Here is a 10,146-nt window from a genome sequence, read left to right on the forward strand (position 1 = left end):
TAAATGTTTCTAATTTAGATTGTATGCTTTTCTTTCTGTCAGTGGGTTTGTTATCTGTATTTTATTGTTTCTAATTACTTCAGAGATTTAAAACAAAACACCTTTTCCATAAATAAAGTTAAAAATAAACACTCGTTATTTACAGGATTTGACGCTTACTCTATCAACACTTCTACCTGTAGTTTCTATAAATAATGACAGCAAAGATCAATCAGATTTCTCAATTGGACTTAAGGTAATACTATCTGTGCTTACTGTAAGATTCCAACCTTATTGAGTATTTATGACACTGATTGTTGATGAAAAAGGTTAAATGTTCTTTTTTAATTCAATAATGTTTGGCAGATGTATAATGAGGTGCAACGTTGCTTTCTCACAGTTGGCTTGGTGTATCCAGATGATTTGTTTCTGTTTCTTGTAAATGTAAGTTGTTGAAAATCTAGTTGAAGTGAATTTTCTATTCTGTTGATAAAAAAGGAAAAGAATAGTAAGCCGAAGGGAGATTAAGTTATACCATGTAAAGCTAAATAACTTGCTAGAAGAAATTAGACCCAGACTAAACATTAGATGAAGGAAGGCAATCAGTTGAACTAGTTTCTAGTTTGATTTAAAGTTGAATCATGTCCTATTTCTTTTACGTATTTTTGTTAGCCTGTGTGTTATGTTGAGGAAGGTGCCTTATTTGCACTGATGTTTCTTCCTTTTCCAAGGAGAAAATTATTTTGTTTCTCCTAATATGATATAAAAGTGTTGCCTTTCTGGCCTACTTTTCTTTTTCTTTCAGAAATGCAGGGTGAAGGAAGAAACATTGACCTTTGGTGGACTTTGTGTTTTGAAGCATCTTTTACCAAGGTTCTTGCTTTTCTGTTGCTGGTGATAATTGTCATGAATCATATTTTCAGAAAGCTTAATTTGTTCGGTAGATACATGAATAGCTTTATACCTTCAAATCGCATCAGGCAATAACATTTTTTGGGGCTGCAGCCCTGACAATGCTTGGGCCCACTGTATCTTCTACTGAAATTCAGCTTTTATTTGGAAGATTGAGTCGTAAACAAGGATTGAACTCTTGGTCGCATTTGGTTATAAGAGCTCTAATACCACCAGGCCATGAACTACCTTACCAAAAAACTTAGACTATATTTGGGTTGAGGGATATGACTAATTTGGTACCTTAACAGTTACTGTGTGTTATTATCTTATGCAAACTGACCTACAATTCTTATCTGAAGGTTATTTGAAGCTTGGCATAGTAAAATACCTCTACTTGTTGAAGCTGTAAAGTCCTTGCTAGAGGAGCCGAGTTTAGGTGTTCGAAAAGCACTTTCTGAGATAATCCATTATGAACCATGTTCATGTAATTTACTTCTGAACTAACACAGTTTCTTACCCTTCACTTTCTTTTGGTTTTTCCTGCCTTCCTTCTTTTCTTGTAGTTAATTGTGGTTATGGCTTCACATTGTTACTTGGTTGGTTCATCTGGAGAGTTGTTCATTGAGTATCTTATACGGCACTGTGCTTTAACTGACAATAATCGCGGTGATCTTGACATCCTGAATAAGAGAGTGGAGGTAAAATTTCTCCCCAATCCTTGCTTCTCAATAAACAAGTGCCACTTGTGTACAATGATAAGACCATGATTGAAACCAAAATTTACTTTCTTAAATGCCGTCTTAGCTTGGTGATGATCATGCCAAAAACTTATATTGTTGTGTCATGATTCAATTTATAAAAGGAACTATGCCACAAACATATAATTAGAAAGGGTGATGAGCAAGGCTCTATATATATATAGGACCCACATAAATTACATAACATCGAACCTTTTTCAGATATGTTAATCATTCTGAAGACAAAATAAAGAAACCTAAATTACACTTAGCTTCTCTTTACCAACTTCACATGGATAACATACCAGAAACATAAAAAAAGAATGTACTTCCCATGCATCTTTATTAGTTCTTTAGTCTTTACCTTTTTTGGTCGGTATTTAATTTGGTAATAATGAAAAAATTGTATATTGTGATTTAAATAAAATCTCTCATGCACTATATCTTACTCTGTTTAAATAAAAAAGCCCATAATTACATGAAAATGATTGAAAGGTATATGACATAGAGAGAGCATAACATAAGGTATTAAAGAATTCAAGTATGGAGACTTGAAAGTCTTAATAGATTGAAAATAAGGTATATTAATTTATAATTTATTCTCTCTAACATGATCCCAATTGCAAGAACCGTAAGGTCATTCTTTAAATTCTTTAATTCTATCATGGGAATGGTAGGCATGTCAATGATTATTTATGATTTATGGATAATCAAAATTTGGCTAGAAGAAAGATAAGATGTACCACCTACTTTTGAATTTGTATCTGAGACATGGTAATCAATTATACTTCCATTTATGTATTTATTTTATTCTCAAAATAAATCTTCCTTCTGTTATCATTCTTCATTAGTAATAAATTAATAATGACATTAGTACTAATGATTAGAACCATGTTATATACTAACTAATATTAGAGCTTTTGATTTGAAGTAGTGGTTTATGCTCCTATGCTTTCACTTTTTGTTGCAGGTTTGCTTATACTTTAATTTGCACTGGTGTTTTCATGTGTGTGGTAACATGTCTAGCACATATGGCAGCAGGTAGCATGAATGGTTATTGTCTTTCATGTGTATCCTTTTTCATTGCTCGTGTCAAGTGTATACGGTAGAATGGAATAGCTAACAAATTGAATCACACATAATACTTCTCAATTTATGATTATTATTCTTGTAATTAAGTTATTAAAGAAAATATTAAAGAAAAAAGACTTTTTATTGGTTAACTAAGTGGAACATTTGGCTTGCTGCACTTTCTATAATTTTGAGATTAATGACCTTAATTCAAAGCCAGTATATGGTGAGCATGATCATGATTCTTCTGCTGGAGGGTGTAGTAACAGCGGACATTCTCTTCAATTCTGATTGGGAGAAGGTACTCTCAATACTTATCATGTAAATGATATTTCTTTTTCTTTTCCATTTTTTTTAACTGCTAATGCACCTTTCAGGACTTGCCTTAGGACCCAACTGAAAAATTCAACAACTTCAAGGATTTTGTGGGGTCAAATTTTGATGTTTGCAAATGGATAAGACTAGTGATCATCTCAGCATAGGTGTATGACAAACTTTTCAAACGTTATGCTCATACCTAAAGAAGGCTTTGAATGCAAGTATAAATAGTGCAACTGTGGCTAGAGTTGAAATGGCAGATATTACCACTACTGATGATGCAGTTAGGCCTGATTGATCTCTGCTAGAAGCATCATCACTGTTGCAGTGATCAAGAGGGCTTCCACAAAGCTGTTGGTTCCCTTCGAATGCCTCGTCCGGCCAATGAGGGAATTTCCTGTCCAATTTTTCTTGAAGGTTATTGTAGGAGAGATCAAGCACTCCCAAGCTGCTCATGTCACCAACTTGTGGAGGGACTTCTCCAGTGAGTTGATTGTGAGAAAGATCAAGTGCTTCTAATTTCAACAGATTCCCAAAAAAAGCTGGGATTTCAGTTGAGAGATTATTGTATCTGAGGTCTAAATTGATCTGGAGATTTTGGAGTTTTTCAATTTCTGTTTTAGTATGGAAAATAACACAGCTTTTAGTATGGTTGATAGTTTTAGTATGGTTGAATAATACATTGAGGATTATAGTTGATGTATCAATATATTTTGTTTATATTTTGAATTATATTGACTTGCTTGTTTATTATAGTACTTTTTTTTTAGTTTGATAATACGATGAATTTGTTTATTTTTTGAAATATTATAAATATTCGAATATAAATTAGATAAAAATTTGTATTTATTTTGTATGAAAATAAGTTTATTTTGTAATTAGAAAAATACAAAAATTATATTTTACCTTACTAACGGATTTACAGACGGATTTTCTGTCTGTAATCAGAGTGTAAGATGATTTTCCAAAGTTCAAATTACAGAAGAAAAATTCGTCAAAAAATCTAGCTGTAATTACCGACGAAAAATCCGTCGGAAAATCTGTCTGTAATTACAGATGAAAAATCCGTCGAAAAATCCGTCTGTAATTACAGACAGGAAATTCGTCGGAAAGTTCGTTGCCTTTGGGAAATGGATAGAAAATTTACAGAGGAAAAATCCGTCGGTAACTGGTAAAAATTCGTCTGTAATTTTTTGACAGAAAAAATTCGTCGGTAAATAATTTTCGACGGGGCTTTTACAGAGGGACAAAATCCGTCGGTAACCAAAAATTTATCTGTAATAAAGACTAAATCTGTTTGTAAATCTGTCTGTAGTAATCTATTTTTTAGTTGTGGTTAAAACTCAACTAAAAAAAATTTAAAAGTAAAACAAAGAAAAAACAAATTTAAAATTTAGAATTTAAGTTGATAATTTAAAATTTAAAATTTAAAATTTACGGTTTAAAATATAAAATTTATATTTTTTTATAGAATTTAAGATTTATAATTTAGGTAGTCAAAAATAGTGGTCAGTCATAGTAGTTGGTCATAATGATAATTAGCTAGTGGTCATAAATAAAATTATTATGTTGGAAAAAAAATAAAGAGAAAAGAAGATAATAATAATAATAATAGAATAATTTTTTTTTAAAAAAATAGTTTTTATTTTTGTTTTATTAGATTTGTTTTTTGATAAATCCAATAATTATTAGCCGAATGATATTAGTTTCCCAGCATTTTTGAAAATCGAAAAAAGGAGGGGATAAATACTATCTACAAAGTACAAAGTTTTTGACAGAGTTTTAAAATCTGAAAGTCCATTCCACTTTACACACTCTTATACATTTTCTTTTTATTGATAGATTGTCTGTTAAATTCATTTCATGATTAGAATAGTTGTTGTTAGATTGTATTTTGTTTGAAGTGTAAGTTTTGTGTCTTTTGTATGTGAAAAATATTTCAAAATCAAAAAAATATTTGTTGTTAAATGTGAATTTTGATTGTTTTAGAATGCTTGTAGATTAGGAGAGTGCCCTGTTTCTGTTTTCATATGTAAAAAAAGGAGGGGGGGGGGGCAGGCATGTGTACGCATCAAAGCGTCAACATGGCTCGATACATGGAACCCGAGAGTTGCGTGAACACCACGCTTACACAAAGCGAAATGCACAGCTGCACCCACACGTACGTGTACATCACACGGACGCGTCGATTTACACTCTCACCATCCACGCTCAAGCGTACAGGACGCTTACGTGTCGCTTGTCCATCCTGCCACCCACGCGCGCGCGCACATGGCGCCCACGCGTCGATTCCGCGCCCTGCCTACCCTGTTTTCTGCTCTGTTTTCTTTTCTCCTCCTCTATTCTTTTCTTTCTTCTTTCTCCTTTCTTCTTCTTTCCTTTTCTTTTCTTCTCTCCTTTCCTCTTCTTTCTTCTTCCTTTTCTTACTTTCTCTCTTCCTCCCTTTTCAAATTTCCACTTCTCATTTTTCTTATTTTTCATTTTTTTTCATATGTTGCAGTTGCTTATTATCATCCATTGTATTTTAATCTGGTTCTTATAACTTGTTTTTAGTTTCTTTTCTAAATTTCTTATTTTAATAATGGTGTTGAATTTTTTTACTCAATTGTTGAGAATTTCTTGGTTAATCTTGGTGCTTCTTGACTTGTTTGATATTGATGGGTAATGAAATTTCTAATTCCATGCTTAACCTTTGATGATCCTTGTATCCTTTGTGCATTGATGTGAGCTTACATGTCTTTCATGACCCACTCTTTCTTGTTTGAACTTAATGCTCGACATGCTCTTCATGTTATTCACTTATGCTTTGACTTTCCTCTTGCATCAAGTATTAGTTAATATGCCCTTTACCTATATTGTTCTCTCACTTACATGCGTAGCTAACATGTAGTGAGAACCTTACTCTTATTTGGCATTAGTCCCCGCCTATATTCTATTTGCTTTGATATCTTTGTTATAGGCTTAATTATCCTTCTTTCTCTTTCCTTTTAGGTTGGCCACCAAGAAGAAAAGGAATGGAAAAGCTTCTAAATGGGGCAACAAACAAGTTCACCTGCACAACTTTTTGAAGGAGCTCATCAATTGTAGCAACCCATCCACCTTGCTCTCCTTTGCATGCACCGAGGACGGTGCAAATTTCTAAGTGTGGAGAGATCGTCCGACCGACCTCCATGGTAACAACTTTTTTTTCCTTTTTCAACACCAATTCTTGATTTTCTTTGTTAGTTAGTTGTTGCATTGCATGATAGGTTGCATGCTAGTTAGAATTTGTACATATTTGACCACTTCTTCTTATTTTAGGACTACTTGGTTAGGGTGATGATTTCTTTTCCAAGAAAAATTGCTTTAGGGCACCCTACCAATTTGAATTTTTTTTTTGTTGAACTTGCTTGAAGAATTTATTTTGGAACATGGTTTTTGAGCTAAGAACACAAGCATGTGAGTTTTGAGCCAAATTGTGTGGTTACATCTTATAACCACTTATTTTCCATTCTTGTGTGCATTATTCTCTTTCTATGATTGTAATCTTTGATTTGTTTTATTCTATATGTCCATTATTCCATGTATACATGCATTTATATGATTGAGGCCATCATTTCATTTAGCTTACTTACCCAAATAGCCTACCTTTCATCAACTATTGTTAGCTAATTTTGAGCCTATTTAATCCTTTTGTTCTTAATTATAACACATCAGTACCCCTAAGTGAAAAACAATAAATGTCCTTAATTTGGATCTTTGATTAGTTTAGGCTAGTGAAAGTGTGTATCATTTGGGTATGAGAAACTTGGGACATTGGTTGAGGTAAAGGTGTAATTTATATTTTTATTGAAAATCATGGGATTGGGTACATGCTTATGCATTAAATATGTAAAAACCATATGCATTGATACGTTTGTATATACTTTTGTTAAAAAAATTGAGAAAAAATGTAGAAAAAGAAATAGAAAAATAAGAGAAAAAAATATATGACAAAAGAAAAATAAAAAGAGAAAAATAGAAAAAGAAAAGTAATAAAAAGGGAACAAAAATGTCCCAAAATAAAGAAATAATAACAATGCATATGGGATGTGCATTAAAAAAAGAATGCATGAGTATGTGAAAAAGTGGAAATCATGGGGAAGCTAAGTTGTGTATTAGAATTGTATAGGTTTCTATATGTGTTAGGTGAGAGCTTAGGCTAATCAATGATGCAAATTTTAAGCTCACTTAGCCATATATGCATCCCTACCTTTACCCTAGCCCCATTACAACCTATGAACAAGTCCTCATGATGAATGTATGCATGCATTGAATAATTGTTGATTGTTAGAAGAAAAACAAATCAGAAAAGCATGATTAGAAGAGAATTGAGTGAATCAACCCTATACACTTGAGCAACTAGAGTGGATACACTTCCGGTGAGGGTTCGATGCTCAATTCCTTGTTCCCGGCTTTCATGAGCTTCCTTTTTGCAAGTTTATTTGAACTTCATGTTGATATTTGAATTGGTAGGATTCATGAATCATTATATGATCTTAGCCCTACTTGCTCATACATGCTCTTGGAGATTGATTTGCTTTTGACCAAGTAGGTAGAATCATCTTGCATTTAGTTGCATTTATATAGATAGGTGCATATAGTTTCTTTGCATTGAATAAATGTTCATACCCCTTTTCTTGTCCTTCTTTATCCTTAGCATGAGGACATGCTTGGTTTAAGTGTGGGGAGGTTTGATAAACTCCAATTTTGTGGTTTATCTTGTTCTTAATTTAGGGGATTTTATCACCTTTTCCCACATTTATTCAATGAAATAGCATAGTTTTGTAATTCTCCCTTAATTTATGCTTAAGTGTAAAAACATGCTTTTTAGGCCTTAAAATAGCTAGATTTAATCCACTTTAATTCCATTTGATGCCTTGATATGTTTGTTAAGTGATTTCAGGTTTAGAAGGTAAAGATTGGATTGAAGGAATGAAGGAAAAGCATGCAAAGTGGGAGAACTCATGAAGAAATGAAGGAACTGCAAAGCTGTCAATCCTAACCTCTTCGTACTAAATCAATCATAACTTGAGCTACAGAGGTCCAAATGAGGTGGTTCTAGTTGCGTTGGAAAGCTAACATCCGGGCTTCAAAATGATATAAAATTGCAGTTAGGTGACACGCACGCGTTCTTCACACGCACACGTCGCAGGACCAGCGTGGACCATTTTGGGCAAAACGTGGCCAGCTATTTCTGAAGCATTTTGGGCCCAATCCAACTCATTTCTGATGCTATTGAACCCAAAGATTGAAGGGGGAAGGAACCAAGTAGTCATAGTTTAGTTTTCATCATGCTTTAGGGTAGAATTCTAGAGAGAGAGGCTCTCTCCTCTCTCTAGATTTAGGATAGAAATTAGGTAAAGTTAGGTTAATCTCTCTCAAATTTCTCTTTCAATTCTTGTTTTTATTTCAATTCTCTTTTTTTAGTGTTCTATTGTCTTAATCTTCTTAGTTCTCTTGTTAATTTCTTATTTTTCTCTCTCTTATGTTGATGAACAATTGTTGGATATTGATTTCTTTTAATGCAATTTTATGTTCCCATGTCTCTTTTATATTGATCTTGATTGTTATTATTGATTTCTTGCTTATGTTAGTTGTGGGTTTCTTTAATTCTTAAATTTTGTGATGCTTACTTTTCTTGCACACTAGGTGTTTGATAAAATGTTTCCATTAGTTTTTGAGTAGTTTTCTTTACTCTTGGCCTAGGCTAAGGGGATTGAGTGACCTTGAGTCATTGGGTCTAACGGATTTGGTGATTTGAGAACCCTTAGTGGTCAATTTGATAACCATTAACACTAGCCTACTACTAGGTCAATTAGTAGCTAGGTTAGGGCTTATGGATTGATGTTGATCAAGCCAATTGATATACTTCAAGTATAGAAGTAAACTTAATGAGCTTGGTTCCTCACAATTGTCAACATATGGTTTGTTGACAAGGATGGTGACCTCAATTTCCCATGTCTTAGCCAAGAGTTCTTTTTCCTTATTTTATTAGTTCTTGTTATTTTACTTTATTGTCATTTATTTTCTTGCTAATTACTAAATCAAACCCCTTGCATCTTCATAGCAAATAATTGATCACTTTATTGCAATTCCTTGTGAGACGACCCGAGGTTTAAAAACTTCGGTTAATTTTTATTGGGGTTTGTAATTGTGACAACTCAAATTTTTGATGTCAGAATTATTTGTTGGTTTGGAGCTATGCTTACAACGAAGTTCTTATTTCTATAAGAGAAATTCTAGACCGACACGACAATTCTTCACTATCAGAGCTCTGGGCGTAGCACGCCAAGCTTTTGAAGCCTATTCTCATCAATGGGCGTGCCACTTGGTGCTCTGGGCGTGGCACGCCAAGCCAACATTCCAGCAAGGGAGATTGAAGAGTTCAACATGGGCATGCCACTTGATGTCAAAGGCGTGGCATGCCAACCTTAATTGTGACTTGGGCGTGCCACTTGGGTTCTAGGCGTGGCACGCCAACCTTGAAAGAATGTAGTTCCAACATGGGCGTGCCACTTGGTGCTATGGGCGTGGCATGCCAAGTTTGTGAAGCCAATATCTCAAAGAGAGCGTTCTACTTGGTGTTTTGGGCGTAGCACGCCAGGCTTGAGTTCCAGAGAAGTGATTTTGAGCCCCACTATGGGCATGGCACGCCAGGGCATATGCCAACCTGACATCCTCTATTCAAATGAACATATCTTGAGCTACACAACTCCAAATGAGATAATTCCAGTCCCATTAGAAAGTGAACATCTAGAGATTTCCAACCATATATAACATGTTATGGTGGACACTTGAATTGAGGAAGATATTGACCCCAAAAATACAAGGAGCAAAATACGTCCATGCAGAGTTACCAATTTGACCTCTTCATATTAAAAGAAACATAACTTGAGTTGTAGAGGTTCAACTGATGTGCTTTTGGCGGTGTTCGAAAGCTGACATCAAGAGCTTTCCAACGATATATAACACTCTATAGTGGACATTAAATATGGAGGTAAAAAAAGGCCATTATTTCAGCATTACAAACCTGGGCGTGGCACGCCAGCTCCAGGGCGTGGCACGCCAACTTCTTTCCCAAAATGGGCGTGGCACGCCAGGTCTTGGGCATGACACGCGAAATCTA

The 10,146-nt window shown here is 34.2% G+C and overlaps 1 long non-coding RNA gene across 1 annotated transcript; it reads left to right on the top strand.

The window, feature by feature from the left end:
- Positions 1–799: 799 nt before the first annotated feature.
- LOC107630757 (uncharacterized) lies at positions 800–3,774 on the top strand. Its single transcript, XR_015902731.1, has 5 exons — positions 800–994; positions 1,137–1,571; positions 2,581–2,680; positions 2,902–2,982; positions 3,059–3,774. It is a non-coding gene; the product is annotated as an uncharacterized LOC107630757 (long non-coding RNA).
- Positions 3,775–10,146: the final 6,372 nt, after the last annotated feature.

This window comes from Arachis ipaensis, chromosome B1 (assembly GCF_059453495.1).
Source record: "Arachis ipaensis isolate K30076 ecotype BB chromosome B1, ASM5945349v1, whole genome shotgun sequence".
Taxonomy (NCBI): Eukaryota; Viridiplantae; Streptophyta; class Magnoliopsida; order Fabales; family Fabaceae; genus Arachis; species Arachis ipaensis.